At 41.5% G+C, this 14,764-nt stretch overlaps 1 protein-coding gene across 7 annotated transcripts in view; it reads left to right on the top strand.

Moving 5' to 3' along the window:
* Nucleotides 1–14,764, top strand: part of Sox5 (SRY-box transcription factor 5) — a 974,603-nt gene that overhangs the window by 158,251 nt on the left and 801,588 nt on the right. For all 7 annotated transcript variants that reach the window (XM_052175238.1, XM_052175240.1, XM_052175244.1 and 4 more), the window contains exon 2: nucleotides 2,635–2,714. The gene's annotated coding sequence lies outside the window, so the exon portion shown is untranslated. The remainder of the gene's footprint in view (nucleotides 1–2,634; nucleotides 2,715–14,764) is intronic.

The following is a 14,764-nucleotide window of genomic DNA, read 5'->3' as shown; positions in this document are numbered from 1 at the left end:
TATTTTGAATTGAGGACGATGTCTTTTGCACACACCCAAGGTTTCATACCTAGAATGAGTAAAATTCTTACATTGGAGGAAGGCTCACATCCATCCGATTTCCAACTGTGTGGTTGCCTATGGAGGTAGGAAGACATCTCACCTGTGCAGAGGCCGTTGATTCACAATTTCATTTTTAGAACCTTTGTGGGCTCCTATCTGGAGTATCGATCAGACCATTTATTTGTTATCTATTGCTATGTTTGGCAAGTGGGTGCATTTTCCACCCTGGCTTCCTGGTTCTGTTCCAATGCAGATGACTGGGGTGCTCCATCTGCCATGTTCTTATTTTGCCTCCCTTAAGGAAATGAAGTGTAACTGAGTGCCAAGCTGACTGTTCTCTCGTTCACTGGCAATAAAAGTTAATGTTTCCCCCTCTCAGTGTAGCTCAGTGTGCCCAGACCCTGGTTCTAGCTCAGCTCTGCGACTGACTCATCTCTGACCTTGGAAAGTTGACTTTATATGTCTGTAACTGACTGTTGAGAATGGTATACCCTCAGTAACCCGGGTAATGGTTGTGGCTGTTTATGTGCCTAGCAGGCTGTTGATTGTCAATAGTTCATGGCATGGTGATTTTTGTCTGCAGTTTCAAAGACATTTCAAGGCTTATACTCCTAGTCTCTTTAAAAGCTGACTATTCCAAAGTGGTAAAAATCAAATGACAGATACCTAGGTGTTTTGAATGGGCTTGAATTTTTAACCCTCAAATCTGTTATCTGTCTTGGGAGTGTGGATATGTGTTTTTGTTCTAGATGATAGAAAGCAGGATACTATTACCTGTAAGTACATTTATTCAGACATTTAAATTTTTAATTTACTGGGTTTTATTTTTGACCAGTTTTCAGAGTTATTCAGTAGTGCATGCCTCATTGATTCATGCCATACTTCATCTAAACTGGTAAGCTGGTGATATTAGCTTAGCATGATGATATATTTCTATAATGACATATGCCTAGAGAAACCACTAAGAAAGAAACGACTGGTAAAATACCTATCACAACTTAAGAGAATTAAGATGAAGTCAAAACTGAAAAATAAGAATTGAAGGCAAGAAGAAAACAGAAGTGAGAAATATATGGGAAATCCCAGAAAAAAAGAATTTGCAGGCCTAAAGCCATAAACACAGCAATAAACATATTAAATGTAAATGGCCTAAACACAACAATTAAAAGATACATTTTCAGAGCACAAAACAGAATAGAAGTGAACCTATCTATGAGAAACTGATCATTTGGGTGCAGTGTTCCAGATCTGTAATCCCAGCATCAAGTGAGGCTGAGGCAGGAGGATTTCTATGGCTTTAAGGCCCATTTCTGGGCTACATAGTGACTGCCAGTTTAGCCAGGGATATTTTCTAAAACCTTGTCTGAAGAACAAACAAAACAACAGAAAAAAAAAACCTGCTGAATCAAATGTGTGCAAGTTGAAATGAATGGATAAAAATCTGTATCACACAAGCATTAGTGGAAAAAGGAGAGCTGTTCTATGGACATGAAAGCAGTAATTTTGGAAGCAAATTAAACCACCAGTTTAAAGGATACTCTGTATTTTAATGTTTTTTTTCATCCTATGCTGGCAGTCCTGGATGCCCGTGTGCTGAGTAGCTGAACTGCAATAGAAATGGAAAACTGAGAAAATTAGAAACAAAATGGCCAAGTCCACAACGATAATGGAGGACGATAGTAGCCTCATTGCCACGTCCTCTCTCCTGACCTGTTTTGTGTACTCACAGAGGCCTCTGGCTTTTGCTGGACATACTTGCCAGCTGTCACCACAGGGCCTTTGCTCCTGCAGTCCCCTGTGTCCAGCTCTCTGCCCCCATCATTCACTTCTTGCAAGCCCCTGTTCATAGGTCACCTCACTTACAAAGTCTGCCACCCTTCTAGCAGAAGTCAGTTCCTATCAAAATCTGTCCCTTGACTCAGTCCATTTCTTTTCTCTCATCAGAAACAGGTGTGAAAGTTCTAAATATTCAGTGTCTGTGGATACATATTCAGTAATTTTTCTCCTCGCTGTGCCAAAATCTCCCATAAGACTTCACTAAGGAGGGGTGTAGCCCCTTCTACCCGAGGCACTGCAGCTGGATTGTGAGGTAGCTGGTCATATTGCATCAGCTATCCAGAAACACAGAGCAGACAGGAAGTAGGTCTGGGCTATAAAGCCTCAAGGTCCATTTCCATTGTCCCACTTTCTCCAAAAAGGTTCCACCTCCTAATGTTTTCATAACTTAACAGGGCCTCACCAACTGGGAACCAAGTGTGCAAACACATAAGAAGATAGGAACTTCAAAATTCCCCAGTAGACTTCTTTATCGTGTGTGTGTGTGTGTGTGTGTGTGTGTGTGTGTGTGTGTGTGTGTATGTGTGTGTGTGTATACATAATTTGGAGCATTTTATTTGAAAATGAACTTAGCAACGTAATTCACTTGATTTTTTCTTCTATTGAGTACTCTGTGTAGGTGGGTTTCCAGTGTGGTGTTCTGCCATGTGCAGTTGATTGCCTTTCAATAGTATTTCTCCAAACTTAAGTTTTTACAGCAGTGACACAGTCATTGTAGACCATAAGTCTAAACGATTTGACTCTATTCTCTTCTAGACACTCCAAGCTGTTGTGGTGCCAAGATCTACTTCCAAAGGACCCTTAGAAGTCTTGGACAAGCCTCCCACATGTGGCAGGTATGCTACCTTCATGTATGCATGGGGATCTTCCATTTAGCTGCATAAGCAGAGATGTGAGGACCCATCTAAGTTCTTAATGGCATGATTTGGACTTAAGCTCTTAATCTGGAATCTATAGCTCCATGGCTGTGAGTCCCACTAGTAATCTCTACCCTCCCATCCATTGTTGAGCATGTGTGGGCCAATGCTTAGTGATGTCTTTATCCACCCTCTTTCTATTCTTTTCCTCTTCCTCCTCCATCCCCTCCTTTTCCTTTTCATCCTCTTCCTCCTCCTTCTCATACATATTTTTTTTTTGCAGGCTTTAAGTGGAACTCTGAAGGGCCTCATGCATGCTAGGGTGGTAGACAGGTGTCAATCACTGAGTTTTATTCCCAACTACACACCTTGATCTGCCTTCAGGAGTCTTCTGTTTACCTCCTATACTTTTTAAGTGCATCCTTGGCCCATCTGTTAGTCATGCTGACCAGAACAAACCCCGGAGGTAGAGGGAGGTCCATAAAACTCTCTGACCTTTGCAGTGTCACCCTGAAGCATGGCGTTGCTCCATGGACTTTGTATCCTATGACAAAGTGTGGACATACTATCCATCCTTCCATTTGTAAGATCTCAACTCTACCCCCATCCCCAGTGAGCTCTCTCTCTCTCCTCCTTTCCATATGGTGGTTTTACTCTGGGAACATACTTTGAATAAGCCCAACGTGTATATTGTCTCAGTTAGGGCCATTATTACTGTGATGAAATGCCATGGTGAAAGTAACTCGTTGAGAACAGGGTTTATTTAGCTCACACTTCCACATCACAGTTCATCATTAAAGGAGGTCAGGACAGGAACTTCAGCAGGGCAGGAACCTGGAGGCAGGCGCTGATGCAGCGGCCATGGCGTGGGGCTGCTTAGTGACTTCCTCCCCTGGCTTGGTTTCTTCCTCCTCAGCTTGGTTTCTTATAGAACCCAGGACTGCCAATCCAGGAATGGCACCACTCACAATGGGTTGGGCCCTCCCCCATCGATCACTAATTAAGAAAATGTCCAACAGGCTTGCTTACATCCCCATCTCATGAAAACATTTTCTCAATTGGTGTTCCCTCCTCTCCAATGACTTTAGTGGGTATCAAGTTGACATGAAAACTATCTAGCACAGAAATAAATCAATCACAATTTCTCTACTTTATTTCTGGGTCAAATTTAGGTCAAATTGCGGTTTAGACCTCAATAGGATCATTTTTTTTTTAATGAAAGAAAAAAGACTTTTCTGAATAATTGTAATCTGTAGCAGAAACTGTAAGCCCAACATCAGGCCATATCTATAGCTCCAAAGTTAACTGCACACCATCTTCCCTGGCTCACCTGGGGCTCATTTCAGCAGGACTCCAGGAAAGAATCCTCACTTTTTATTTGTTTACCACTCACTTGTCCATTGAGCCATTCGTTGCTGCAGCTGAAGTCTTAGGAGTTAGAACATGGACATGAAGGCTGGAAAAACAGCTTGGGGAAATCTCTCATATGAACTGGTGCTCCCGTTATGTCGGGTGTACTTTGTGGTTCTAGTAGATATTTAAGTCTACTTTTGAGGGAACTTGTGTGTTGCTCCTACAGGACTCATCTGGCTTCAGCTCTCTTTACTTGTGTGTGGCTTCTCCTTCAATATCTACTCTCTGTTCGGCTCCTGTTTTTCTTCTTTCTTTCTTTCTTTCTTTCTTTCTTTCTTTCTTTCTTTCTTTCTTTCTTTCTTTCTTTCTTTCTTTCTTTCTTTCTTTCTTTCTTTCTTTCTTTCTTTCTTTCTTTCTTTTTATTTATATTGCAAATGATTTCCCCTTTTCTAGGTCCCCACTCCCCGCAAGTCCCATAAGCCCTCTTCTGTCCCCCTATTCTTCCATCCACCCCTTCCCGCTTCCCTGTTCTGGAATTCCCCTATACTCTTGCACTGAGTCTTTCCAGAACCAGGGGCCACTCCTCCATTCTTTTTGGACATCATTTAATTTGTGGATTATGTCCTGGGTATTCAAAGTTTCTAGGCTAATATCCACTTATTAGTGAGTGCATACCATGATTCACCTTTTGAGTCTGGGTTACCTCACTTAGTATGATGTTCTCTAGCTCCATCCATTTGCCTAAGAATTTCATGAATTCATTGTTTCTAATGGCTGAATAGTACTCCATTGTATAAATATACCACATTTTTTGTATCCATTCCTCCGTTGAAGGACATTTAGGTTCTTTCCAGCTTCTGGCTACTACAAATAGGGCTGCTATGAACATAGTGGAGCATGTGTCCTTATTGCATGCTGAAGAATCCTCTGGATATATGCCCAGTAGTGGTATAACAGGGTCCTCAGGAAGTAACATGCCCAGTTTTCTGAGGAACCGCCAGACTGATTTCCAAAGTGGTTGCACCTTCTTGCAATCCCACCAGCAGTGGAGGAGTGTTCCTCTTTCTCCACATCCTCGCCAACACCTGCTGTCTCCTGAGTTTTTGACCTTAGCCATTCTGACTGGTGTGAGGTGAAATCCCAGGGTTGTTTTGATTTGCATTTCCCTAATGATTAATGATGCTGAACATTTCTTAAGGTGTTTCTCAGCTCTCCAAAGTTCTTCATGTGAAAATTCTTTGTTTAGCTCCGTACCCCACTTTTTAATGGGGTTATTTGGATCTCTGGGTTCTACTTTCTTGAGTTCTTTGTATATATTAGATATTAGCCCTCTGTCGGATTTAGGGTTGGTGAAGATTCTTTCCCAGTCTGTTGGTTGACGTTTTGTCCTTTTGACGGTGTCCTTTGCCTTACAGAAACTTTGTAGTTTTATGAGGTCCCATTTGTCAATTCTTGATCTTAGAGCATAAGCTATTGGTGTTCTATTCAGGAACTTTTCCCCTGTGCCCATGTCCTCCAGGGTCTTCCCCAGTTTTTTTTTTCAATTAGTTTCAGTGTGTCAGGTTTTATGTGGAGGTCCTTGATCCATTTGGAGTTGAGCTTGGTACAAAGAGATAAGAATGGATCGATGCGCATTCTTCTGCATGCTGACCTCCAATTGAACCAGCACCATTTGTTGAAAAGACTATCTTTTTTCCACTGGATACTTTCAGCCCCTTTGTTGAAGACCAAGTGACCATAGGTGTGTTGGTTCATTTCTGGGTCTTCAATCCTATTCCATTGATCCGCTTGCCTGATATTGTACCAATACCATACAGTTTTTATCACTATTGCTCTGTAGTAGAGTTTAAAGTCTGGGATATTGAATCCCCCTGAAGTTCTTTTACTGTTGAGAATAGTTTTAGCTATCCTGGGTTTTTGTTATTCCAGATGAATTTGAGAATTGCTCTTTCTAGCTCTATGAAGAACTGGGTTGGGATTTTTATGGGAATAGCATTGAATCTGTAGATTGCCTTTGGCAAGATGGCCATTTTAACTATATTAATCCTGCCAATCCACGAGCATGGAAGGTTTTTCCATTTTCTGAGATCTTCTTCGATTTCCTTCTTCAGAGATCTGAAGTTCTTGTCATATAGGTCTTTCACTTGTTTGGTTAGAGTCACCCCAAGATACTTTATGTTGTTTGTAGCCATTGTGAAGGGGGTCATTTCCCTAATTTCTTTCTCAGTCTGCTTATCCTTTGAATATATAAAGGCTACTGATTTGCTTGTGTTGATTTTGTAGCCAGCCACTTTGCTGAAGTTGTTTATCAGCTGTAGGAGTTCTCTAGTAGAGTTTTTAGGGTCACTTAAGTATACGATCATATCATCTGCAAATAGTGATAATTTGACTTCTTCCTTTCCAATTTGTATCCCTTTGACTTCCTTCTGTTGTCTAATTGCTTTAGCTAGGACTTCAAGAACTATATTGAAAAGATATGGAGAGAGGGGGCAGCCTTGTCTAGTCCCTGATTTTAGTGGGATTGCTTCAAGTTTCTCTCCATTTAGTTTGATGTTGGCTACCGGTTTGCTGTATATTGCTTTTACTATGTTTAGATATGGGCCTTGAATTCCTGTCCTTTCTAAGACTTTTAGCATGAAAGGATGCTGAATTTTGTCAAATGCTTTTTCAGCATCTAATGAAATGATCATGTGATTTTTTTCTTTGAGTTTGTTTATGTAGTGGATAGCATTTATGGGTTTCCGTATATTGAACTATCCCTGCATCCCTGGGATGAAGCCTACTTGATCATGGTGGATGATCGTTTTGATGTGTTCTTGGATTCGGTGGGCAAGAATTTTATTTAGTATTTTTGTATCGATATTCATAAGGGAAATTGGCCTGAAATTCTCTTTCTTAGTTGGGTCTTTGTGTGGTTTTGGTATCAGCGTAATAGTGGCTTCGAAGAAGGAGTTGGGTAGTGTTCCTTATGTTTCTATTTGGTGGAAGAGTTTGAAGAGTATTGGTGTTAAGTCTTCTTTGAAGTTCTGATAGAATTCTGCACTGAAACCATCTGGTCCTGTGCTTTTTTTGGTTGGAAGCCTATCTATGACCCCTTCTATTTCTTTAGGGGTTATGGGTCTGTTTAGATGGTCTATTTGATCCTGGTTTAATTTTGGTAATTGGTATCTGTCTAAGAAAATTTCCATTTCCTCCAGATTCTCCAGTTGTGTTGAGTACAGGTTTTTGTAGTAGGATCTGATGATTTTTTGAATTTCCTCGGTTTCTGTTGTGATATCTCCGTTTTCATTCCTAATTTTGTTAATTTGGATACTTTCTCTGTGCCCTTTGGTTAGTCTGGCTAAGGGTTTATCTATCTTGTTGATTTTTTCAAAGAACCAGCTTTTGGTCTTGTTGATTCTTTGTATGGTTCTCTTGGTTTCTACTTGATTGATTTCAGCCCTGAGTTTGATGATTTCCTGTCTACTCCTCTTCCTGGGTGAATTAGCTTCTTCTTGTTCCAGGGTTTTCAGTTGTTCCTTTAATCTTCTAGTGTAAGCTCTCTCGAATTTCTTTTTGAAAGCACTCAAAGCTATGAGTTTTCCTCTTAGCACTGCTTTCAATGTGTCCCATGGATTTGTGTATGTTGTGCCTTCATTTTCATTAAATTCTAAGAAATCTTTGATTTCTTTCTTTATTTCTTCCTTGACCAAGGTATCATTGAGTAGAGTATTATTCAGTTTCCATGTGTATGTGGGCTTTCTGTTGTTTTTACTGTTACTAAAGACCACTTTTACTCCATAGTGATCTGATAGGAGGCATGGGATTATTTCAATCTTCTTATATTTGTTGATGTCTGTCTTGTGACCAACTATATGATCTATTTTGGAGAAGGTACCATGAGGTGCTGAGAAAAAGGTATATTCTTTTGCTTTGGGATAAAAAGTTCTATATATATCTGTTAACTCCAATTGGTTCAAAGCTTCAATTAGTTTCATTGTCTCCCTGTTTAGTTTCTGTTTTCCTGATCAGTCCATTGGTGAAAGTGGAGTGTTGAAGTCACCCACAATTATTGTGTTAGGTGCAATGTGTACTTTGAGCTTTAGTAAAGTTTCTTTTATGAATGAGGGCGCTCTTGTATTTGGGGCATAGATGTTCAGGATTGAGAGGTCTTCTTGTTGGATTTTTCCTTTGACCAGCAAGTAGTGACCTTCCATGTCTCTTTTGATGACTTTAGGTTGAAAGTCAATTTTATCTGAAATTAGAATGGCAACTCCGGCTTGTTTCCTGGGACCATTTGCTTGTAGAATTGTCTTCCAGCCTTTTACTCTAAGGTAATTTTTGTCTTTGACATTGAGGTGTGTTTCCTGTAAGCAGCAAAATGTAGGGTCCTGTTTACGTAACCAGTCTGTTAGTCTATGTCTTTTTATTGGGGAATTGAGTCCATTGATGTTAAGAGATATCAATGAGTAGTGGTTATTGCTTCCTAACATTTTTTATTTTAATTTTATATGTGTGTGGTTATCCTCTTTGGGTTTGATGAAAGAAGCTTAATATCCTGCTCTTGCCAGGGTATAGCTTCCCTCATTGTACTGGTGCTTTCCCCCTATTAACCTTTGTAGGGCTGGGTTTGTAGAAAGATATTGTGTAAATTTGGTTTTGTCGTGGAATATCTTGGTTTCTCCTTCTATAGTAATTGAGAGTTTCGCTGGGTATAGTAGTCTCGTCTGGCATTTGTGTTCTCTTAGAGTCTGCATGAGCTCCGCCCAGGATCTTCTAGCTTTCATGGTCTCTGGTGAGAAATCTGGTGTAATTCTGATAGGTCTTCCTTTATATGTTACTTGCCCTTTTTCTCTTACTGCCCTAAGTATTCTTTCTTTGTTTAGTACATTTGGGGTTTTGATTATTATGTGACGGGAGGTATTTCTGTTCTGGTCCAGTCTGTTTGGAGTTCTGTAGGCTTCTTATATATTCATGGGCATCTCTCTTTAGGTTAGGGAGTTTTCTTCCATAATTTTGTTGAAGATATTTGCTGGCCCTTTAAGTTGTAAATCTTCACTCTCATCAATACCTATGATCCTTAGATTTGGCTTTCTCATTGTGTCCTGGATTTCCTGGATATTTTGGGTTACAAGCTTTTTGCATTTTGCATTTTCTTTAACTGTTGAGTCCATGGTTTCTATGGTATCTTCGGCATCTGAGATTCTTTCTTCTATCTCTTGTATTCTGTTGTTGATATTTGCATCTATGGTCCCTGATTTCTTCCCAAGGTTTTCTATCTCCAAAGTTGTCTCCCTTTGTGCTTTCTTAGTTGTTTCTACTTTTGTTTTTAGATCCTGAAAATTTTTGGTCAGTTCTGTCATTTGCTTGTTTGTGTTTTCCTCTAATTCTTTAAAAGATTTTTGTGTTTCCTCTTTCATGACTTCTGCCTGTTGATCAAGGTTCTCCTGTATTTCTTTAAGTGATTTTTGCGTTTCCTCCTTATTGGCTTTTGTATTCTCCTGAATTTCTTTCAATGATTTTTGTGTTTCCCTTGTAAGGGCTTCTAATTTTTGATCCATTTTCTCCTGAATTTCTTTAAGTATGTCCTTCATGTGTTCCTGTACTAGCATCATGACCAGTGATTTTAAATCCAAATCTTGTTTTTCTGGTGTGTTGGGGTATCCAGGACTTGCTAATGTTGGAGAATTGGGTTCAGATGCTGCCATAATGCCTTGGTTTCTGTTAGTAACGTTCCTACATTTGCCTTTCGCCATCTGGTTCTCCCAGGAGTTAGATGGTCTTATTGTCACTGGCTGGAGCTTCAACCTACTGTGGATCTTTAAGGTTATTTCTGCACCACTGAATGACTGGGTTTCTTCTGGCACAGATAATTGATATGCTGGCTTCCTCTTTTGTGCCTTTGGAGCCCTTCTCAATCTTGCCTCAAGCAATGCTATACTTAGGTTGTCAAGGTCAACCAGGTGTTCTCTGTCTGCTCTATTATGAAGGGAAGGAGTTGTGGTGGGGGTCACTCCCTCTGTTGATTCTCACATAGGACGCAGGTCCTACGATGGACTGGCTTGCAGATGAACCACCTATGTGCTCAGTTCCTGAGTGCAGGCAGACCCCTGGTGGTTTGCACCACCAGAAATCTAAAGTTCAGGGTGTTACAGTACCTAGAGATCCTTTTGTGTCCCTGCAGACAGCGAGTTTGGCCGTGGGACTTCTCTCCTTCTACAGCTTCCTGGGCAGGACCCAGGCCCCGAGCCCGGCGGGCTGGCAGACCTCGGCTCCTGTTTTTCATACAGTCCATTCATTCTCCCTGGAGTTCAATAGGGTTCCATGGATGTGCCCACTGGTTTTCTTGAGCTGTTGTCTAGCTTTCTTGCACAGATCTTACAAGCCCTTGAAGCATGTATCTTATTTGCCTGTTTGAGCAGGAAGGAGGACCAGTTGTTTTTTCAGATTCCAGACCTGTTCCTTTCCCAATCCTCTCAGCTTCCAGAGTTCCATCATAGTAATCCAGTCTCTATTTCACTGGATCCCTTGAACTGTGGGGAATATAACCCGATGGGCTTTCTGGAAACTTCTAGCCATAGACATTTCATAGTTGCTTCTCCACAGGGAAGGAGGTTTATTCAACTTCTCACTGAGTCTTGAAACCTCCCTGTTAAATTTAATAGCCATGTAACTCCTTGTCAGTTTCTTTCAAAGTCTGGAGTTTGAGCCAGTCCTTGGGGATTTCCTATTTGTTCAATGAGGGTAGCTTGGCTGAATCTTCTGGTGTAAGATCTGGTCATTTTACCCCAACTGGGAAGTGAAGAGGCAGGAGCAAGCTTGTGTGTGGAAGTGAAGAACAGTATAATTCAGCTGTCCTCCCTTCATGATGTAGCTTGACCCACCCAGTGTCTATGCCTGTCTCGACGACGTTGAAGTCTTCATGCATAGGGGGCTATTTCTGCTCTTAAGTTGGTTCATATATACAAAGTCTTTTCTGGGACCACTTCTGTATATGGAAACTATTCCATTTTCCCAGAGGACACCGGGCTTTGGATACTCAAAATCTCATTATTGGTTCTTCCCCATGCCTAGGCTTTCTGCTCTGTGGCTATTTTCCCATTGATGGAAGTCCAGAGCGTAACAATTTAAATGATTATCTTGGGGAAGGAAGGAAGACTTGAGAAACAAGGCTGAATCTTCCCAGTGCTCTTCTCCACATGATAAAGAAATAAGCCTGTGCTCTCTGAACTCTTCCCATGCACAGCATATTTTATACAAATGGTTTACTGTTTGAGGAAGCCAGATACATTAGCTTGACAGGGCATTCCTGGGAATATACCTTATATGGGTAGCCTTCAAACATTAGTTTCTTGTCTCAGAGTTTTAGGGGATCACAGTAAGGAAGCCTGCAAGGTTGGGTCCTCCTGAAGGCTTTGAGGGAAGGTGCCACATCCACCATCTCTCTTTGCCACAAAAGGATAACTTTTCTGTGTGTCTCCTTGCATTGTTCCTTCCTATGTGTATTCTGGGTTAAATAAGTGCCCTTCAAAGAACCACATATCAATAACGTACCTCTGTGGTGTGCTGTTGGGATGCAGGTAGAGCAGGGAGTCGGGCCTTGTATCACATCTTTAGATTGTGGAACTAAGGGTGCTTCTACAATGGTCTGTGGTACCTCAACCAGTATGTGTGGCTGTCTTCACTTCCTTGCTCGTAAGTGAGTAGTTTTACTTCACTGCATTCAGCATGGCCACCAAATGTTGGGTCCCAGTGATCCTGGATTAGCTACTAGAAACATATTCCAAAGTAACTCTTTTTTTTCCTATGTCAAGTATCTGCTTCATGCACTTAGTTTTTAGTGATAGAAAGTTAACACCACACTTCTGTCACTATGTCCACATTTCCATTTATGTATTTATTTAGAGACAAGGTTTTTCTTTGTAGCCCTGGCTGTACTGGAACTTGCTCTATAGACCAGGGTTCTCCTCAAACTCAGAAACTCACTTGCCTCTGCCTCCCTAGTGCTGGGATTAAATGCATGTGTCACTATGCCCAACTGTATTGTATACCTTTGTCTGACTGACCACATGAATGATATCATTTTAGTGGATCACATTTAACAAGAGTAGGTCACATTCCAAGGTACAGAATGTGTGGAGCAAACATCCCAGACCAGCAAGATAGCAGGACTTCTAGATTGATATAGATGTTTTCCCTCAAGCTTGAGGTCCCAAGTTCCATACCTGGAACCCTTGTGGAGAAGGAGAAAGTTGACACCCAGAAAACACCCTGTGACCCCCACATATGCATCATGACACAGGCATGCCATCCCCATAAATAGCTAAGTGTAAAAAGAAAAAATATTGAGGGGAAGAGGGGGAGTGGATAGGGGAGGGAAAAAGCTTCAACCTGGAGAGCTAGGATTTGAGGAGGCTGGATTACTTCAAGTGTCATTAATATCACACAGCCTTAAAGTCACAGTGCAGAGATTCTGGGCCATGTGTGTGTCACAGAAGCTCATGTGCTTTCCACCAAGCTGCCCTTCATCTCAGAAACCATACACAGAGATGTGAGTAGCTGGGAAAGTGTCACTCATTTTCAAACAGTAGTCCACCTGGAAGAAACTCTCACATAAACACGAGACTGTGTCACCCCTGCATGCCACTTCTGCATGACCCAAGACTGACAAGCCTCCGGAGCCTGTGGTCTGAGCTGACATCATACCTCGGGCTGTGGAGCCAACTTCTACCGGAGATCAGCAAACAGGTTGTGCAGCATTCCAGAGTTTCTTCAGCTATTAACACGGTGTGGTTGGTATTCACAGGCACTCTATGGCCTGGAGTTTGCATTCCTGGGGCCCTTGACCTATGTTCCTGCTAACAGGGCTGTGTGTGTGGTCTACTTCACATGAGGCATATCTAAACAGAGCACAGTAAGACAACATGTTGAAAGCAGACAGAAGAGTAAGGATAAACTGTTTGCTTGAAGTCCCTTCAAGGGACTTAGAGAATAAAGGGGATAACTAACAGCCTTGCTGCAGAAGCGTGATCCGTGTCGAACTCCACAGAGATATTATTCGAAACTGCCAGGTGTTGTGAATATTTCCTTCTCTCACCCACTCTTATTACCTCCTGGCCGGAGATGAGACTGACAATGGCGGCTTTAAAAGCAAGCGAGATGCATCTTGGCCTGACCGGAATCTGGTAATATTTGTCACTGTCGTATTTCAGATGGTAATTTTTTTAAAAATAATTTCTTTCAGTTAGATCTGATGTATATGCCATCAGAAATGTCCATGGTAAGATTTTTCTTGCCAAGACTCTAATGGATGCCCACATACTACAAGATGCAGGTAGTGAGAATTTTTAAAGAAAAAAACACTTTAAGGAATCGACATTGGGGAAATTGAGCTAATGGTGTACGTGATTTCAAGTAGAGTGCTGGACATGGGAATAAGCCTGGTGTGGGTGTGTGGGTTTTAAGAACTTGAGTGGGAGAACTAATGAAAATTAGAGCCGGTTACAAAGGTATTATAAATCAAATGTCCTATTATAAATCAAGTATAGCCATCAACAAACACCTTTACATAGGGACTGAAAGATAGGACGCTCAGTGTTAAGAGAACTTGCTGCTCTTGCACAGGGCCTGGGTTCAATTCCCAGCACCCACTTGGTGCTCCCAACTGACTGTAACCCTAGGCCCAGAGTATCAGACACCATCTTCTGGACTCCACAGGTACCAAGCACACACACGGTGCACACACACACATACAGACAAAACAGTCATACACATGAAATAATAAAATGAATGAATATTTATAAAATTTCCATTTAATGGAAGTGGGCATGGTGGAGAGCTTGGGAGGTAGAAGCAAAAGGACGGGGAGTTCAAGGTTCTCCTCAGCTGCTTAGCAAGTTCAAGACCAGCATGGTTTAGGTGAGACCCTAAAGCCAAATTAAAATAAGAACTTCCTAACAAAAGTAACCAGGAATCGCCTACATTAGCAGGGTCCACTCCCCCCCACCCCATGAGCCGCCTTACTGTGTATGTCAGGTGAGTGCTCCTCTACTGGCTTACAGTCTCAGCCCAGCATCAGCATTTAGATGAACACTCATGTGCTGAGCTCACATAAGACTCCTAGCTGAAAAGTCCCCATCTTCTAGAGCTATTGTGATCCCAGGGTGACCGTGCAGTCTGTGACTCTGTGACCCTGTGAACAAACTTTCTGTTCTGTCAGATTTCGGACACTGTAGTATATATGACATTGGCATAATAAACATTATAATAACTAGTTTTTAAATTTTACTATAGTTTATTAGCATACTCTATTATTATTGTTGTTGTTATTATTATGAGACAGAATGTCATATAGCTCAGAGTGGCTATGAACACAATCCAGGATGACCTTGAACTCTGACCTACTGTTTCTACTTCAGAGTACTAGGATTACAGGTGTGCCCCCTACACTACATTCCAAGGACTGGATCCAGGCACTTCACCAACTGAGCTACATCCCAGTCCTCATAGTGTACATCAAAATTTTATACGATAAAGAGTCTACTGTGTCATGTGAACTGGGGTCCCACACATTCTATATTCACCATATCTCCTCCTTTGAGAGAAAGGATGGGGGAATATGCTTATGTGCACATACATGGAGGTCCATGTTGGGTGTCTCCCTCTATTTTGTGTGAATCTGGAGCTCACTGATTGGC

The sequence above is a fragment of the Apodemus sylvaticus genome, chromosome 2, assembly GCF_947179515.1.
Source record: "Apodemus sylvaticus chromosome 2, mApoSyl1.1, whole genome shotgun sequence".
In the NCBI taxonomy this organism is placed as follows: Eukaryota; Metazoa; Chordata; class Mammalia; order Rodentia; family Muridae; genus Apodemus; species Apodemus sylvaticus.
This window is presented reverse-complemented; position numbering and strand designations above follow the sequence as displayed.